Raw genomic sequence first — 4,897 nt, forward strand, 5'->3', positions numbered from 1 at the left:
TCATCTTTCAGGATTTGAAATATCTCAACTGGAATTCCATCACCTCCTCTAGCTCTTTTCTTAGTGATGCTTTCTAAGGCCCACTTGACTTCACATTCTAGGATGTTTGGCTCTAGGTGAGCGATCACACCATCGTGATTATCTGGGTCATGAAGATCTTTTTTGGTATAGTGCTCCTGTGTATTCTCACAAACTCTTCTTAATATCTTCTGCTTCTGTTAGGTCCATACCATTTCTGTCCTTCATTGCACCCATCTTTGCATGAAATGTTCCCTTGGTATCTCTAATTTTCTTGAAGTGATCTCAGTCTTTCCCATTCTATTGTTCTTCCTCTGTCTTTACATTGAACACTGAGAAAGGCTTTCTTATCTCTCCTTGCTATTCTTTGGAACTCTGCATTCAAATGGGTATATCTTTCCTTTTCTCCTTTGCCTTCAGCTGCTCTTTTTTTCTCAGCTATTTGAAAGGCCTCCTCAGACAGCCATCTTGCCTTTTTGCATTTCTTTTTCTTTTGAATGGTCTTGATCCCTGTCTCCTGTACAATGTAATGAACCTCCATCCATAGTTCTTCAGGCACTCTATCTATCAGATCTAATCCCTTGAATCTATTTGTCACTTCCACTGTATACAATCATAAGGGATTTGATTTAGGTCATACCTGAATGGTCTAGTGATGTTCCCTACTTTCTTCAATTTAAGTCTGAATTTGGCAATAAGGAGTTCATGATCCAAGCCACAGTCATCTCCTGGTCTTGTTTTTGCTGACTATATAGAGCTCCATCTTTGGCTGCAAATAATTTAATCAATCTGATTTCAGTATTGACCATCTAGTGATGTCCATGTGGAGAGTCATCTCTTGTGTTGTTGGAAGAGGGTGTTTGCTATGACCAGTGGATTCTCTTGGCAAAACTCTGTTAGCCTTTGCCCCACTTCATTTTGTATTCTAAGACCAAAGTTGACTCTTACTCCAGTCTTTGGAGTAATTTTTGATTTCCTTCTTTTGCATTCCAGTCCCCTATGATGAGGAGGCCCTGATTTTTTGGTGTTAGTTCTATAAGGTCTTGAAGGTCTTCATAGAACCATTCAACTTCAGCTTCTTTGGCATTAGTGGTTGGCATAGACTTGGATTACTATGATATTGAATAGTTTGCCTTGGAAACGAACAGAGATCATTCTGTCATTTTTGAGATTGCACCCAAATACTGCATTTCAGACTCTTTTGTTGACTATGAGGGCTACTCCATTTCTTCTAAGGGATTCTAGCCCACAGTAGTAGATATAATGGTCATCTGAATTAAATTCTCCCATTCTGGTCCATTTTAGTTCACTGATTCTGAAAATGTTGATGCCACCGACCCATATGCACATAGATGGCTCATATTCATCCTTGGGAAGATTTTGATCTAGCAGCAGATTCTAAGACAAGGATGCAACTGTTAGAGTTTATTTGGGAGTTAATGCCAGAAAGCACAGGTAAAAAGCCAGGATGGAAGAAATCTTGTGAAAGGATTATTATCAAGCCAGTTGCCACTGTGGGCAATTAGCAAAATTCCATCCCACTGATGACCTCTAGGAGACAACATAGAACAACTCTAGAGCTAGCTATGAAGCAAAAAAGGTAAGGTATTTATGCAACAGCTCCTGGAAGTCACTGATCTTGGGGGGGACTTCCTGCAGCAACTGTGTGTGTCCCATGGCTGAGAAAAAAAAGCTGTCAAGTGTTGTGTCTTAGGTTTTCCCTCCAAATAGCTTGTAGCATAGAAATGAATGCTGAGGGTACATGGGCAGGGTAATGTCAGTTTCACTACAAAATCTGAGCTGTACAGACTCCCCTGTAAACATACCCAATCAAAGTAAACTAAGCCAAGAGACATTCTCAAAAGATCATTCTCCCTCACTTGAGTTATGTAACTCTTTATTTGTCCTCTTAGTGACCTATGACAACGTCTATAAATATATTAGCTACATAATTGAGAAAATATTTATTAAACTGATGCCCCAGACTGGGTATTGTGCTAGGCAATGAGGACGTAGCAGCGAAAATGGCAGGTGTCCAACCATCAATTACAGGAGTGATGACTATCATACAACAATAACTAGTTGACTATTTGTCTGCATCCAAGACTAAACACTATCTTTTGTGCATTAATTCTCAGGCCTTACTCATTATCTGGCACAGAGTGTACAGTCAATAAATGCTGATCAGTGATGAGTGAATAAATGAAGTACATTCTTCAGGCTTGCCTGAAGCCTTTCATTTGGAAATGTGAGCATGTGGAACAATTCCAAGTTGAACTGGGCATTGAAATTCTACCAATAAGCACAGATCTGGGAAATCACTGCCTTATTTTGGACATGTCACCTTGACTGGAGGCTTTAGCAATCCATACCTAGCTGTAACCCAGAAGGAACGTTCCATACAATTGCAAATAGCATGGATTTGGTTTTTTTTCAGTAAACTCAAAGCAAGTCAACTTTGCAGGCAGAATCACTGCAATTGATCAGCTGTAATTAAATTCAGGCCTAACAGACAGACTTTTAATCTTTAAAGTAATTCCCAAAGTGAAAGGTATCTACCCTGGTAACCCAGCTCCAGCATCTTCCTAGAGAATCCCATGAACAGAGGAGTTTAGCAGGCCACAGGCCATGGGGTCACAAAGAGTGAGACACAACTGCAGTGATTCAGCGCACATGCATGCAAACCAGAGTAGAATCACTGCCTGACCTTCTGGTGAAGGGAAGTGCAATATAATATATGGAGAACTTCCTTGATTATTTTATCTTTTATAACTGAATTTTTCTTAAGAAGAAATGCAGTCTAACATAAAAAGTCTAAAGAAATATTTTCAGACAAGAATGGAAGTTCCATCATGTTTGTCTAGAGGCTTGTTAAGAGTCACACAATCAAAGACAGTGCTGAAGAAAAAGGCATTTGAATTATTCTACAAATATAACTCTACTCTTTATTTCCACTTACTACTATTTTTCTGGAGATGTCTTGATATGCAAATAAGCTCATTTTACTAAACAGTGTTGTGATCGAGTGAGCCACCTGTTGGTCATTGCTGACAACTGAACCATAATTGGGTTACGATTTTGTTTTCCACATGACTTGCTGCTGGAATACACTGCAGAGCACTGGTTATTGAACTTTGATGTGTTTCAGGATCACCTGAAGAACTAATAAAGAATACACAGGACTGTGTTTCTTGTAGCAGGACAGGGACTGGCTCTTTGTATTTTTACCAAGTTCTCACACCCACTGAAGATTAAGAATCACTGCTATTCATTGTTTATTCCCTAAGTCATGTCAGATTTTTGTGACCCCATGGACACAAAAGGATCCTCTGTCTATGGGATTTCCTAGACAAGAATACTGGAATGGGTTGCCATTTCCTTCTCCAGGGGCTCTTCCCAATCCAAGGCTCAAACCCATGTCTCTTGCATTGGCAGGTGGATTCTTTACCACTGAGCCACCTGGGGAGCCCTAATTACTGCTACGGATTTTCTCAGATATTTTGAGCAATTATTTTATGCAGAGCACCTATGAAAAAGTTTTAGACATTGGATCTTCCCAGATGGTGCAGTGGTAAAGAGTTTGCCTGCAGGAGACACAAGAGGTGTAGGTTCAATCCCTGAGTCAGTATATCACTAAAAAAAAAAAAAAAAAAAAAAAGATTATCAAAGAAAATCAAAAGTGTAACTTGCAAAAACAAGTGGAAGCAATTCAAGTATCAGTCTAATGACGAATTAGCATTTCCTTTTGTATTAATGCAGAAGAAACTATAGTTGAATTGTGTACCAAATGCTCATGGGAAACCTGCAAATTATTCTCAGAATAGTGGCCTATTAAATACTGATCAAGGCTACAACCTTCCTTTATTTTTAGCCCTCCTCTGCTTTCTTGCTTAAATTCTAACTTTAAATCAGTGCCATGCACATTCAATATCCAACTTCTTTTCCAACCCATAGTTCTTTTTCTGATAATTTAAATTATTTTTTTATCTAAAAGCCATTTATTGAATTATTTTTATTTCATTAAAAATAAAATAGGTCGTATTACAGATGGAGACTTTAGATCAAAAAATGATTTCTGTCTGTAGAAAACTTTTAAAAAGTACAAACCTCAGCATTAAAGGACTTGGTTCAAATATGGAAAATGTTAGTTCAGCGTACACTGAAAAAATTCTAAAAAATAGTAAACGTTACCACTTCAAACTTACTAGAATGGTTAAAAACAAAAAAGATTGATCACACCAAATCTTGGTGAGGATGTAGAGCTACTGGTACTGTTTGGAATGTAAAATGGTATGATCAACTTGGGAAAAAGTCTTTTATAAAGTTAAAACATTGATGGTTATGATACAGTAAGTGCCCTCGTGGGAGAAAGTACCTGCAAGAGAAATGAAACACATGTCCAGAAAAAGACTTATGAAGCATCTTCATAAAACTTTATTAATAATAGCCCAAACCTGAAAACAACTCAAATACCCATCACTTTGAAATGGTGAAGTAACTATGCTGTTCTCAAATAGTGGACTACTAGTCAGCAACACATAAGGATCAATTTCTAAGGCAAAACGGTACAGATGACTATCACAGTCATTATGCCAAGGGAAAAAAGATATAACTGAGGAGGTGATGTGTAATTTCATTTATAAGAAGTTTTAAAAGAGGCAAAACTAATATACAGTGATAGATCAGCTCAGAGGTTGCTCTTTGGATTGATTAATTGGAAGCACGTGATATTGCAATAATAGATGGGGAAACAGTGTCAGACTGTATTTTTCTGGGCTCCAAAGTCACTGCAGATGGTGATTGCAGCCATGAAATTAAAAGATGCTTACTCCTTGGAAGGAAAGTTGTGACCAACCTAGATAGCATATTCAAAAGCAGA

The sequence above is a fragment of the Capricornis sumatraensis genome, chromosome 15 (assembly GCF_032405125.1).
Source record: "Capricornis sumatraensis isolate serow.1 chromosome 15, serow.2, whole genome shotgun sequence".
NCBI classification, from domain to species: domain Eukaryota; kingdom Metazoa; phylum Chordata; class Mammalia; order Artiodactyla; family Bovidae; genus Capricornis; species Capricornis sumatraensis.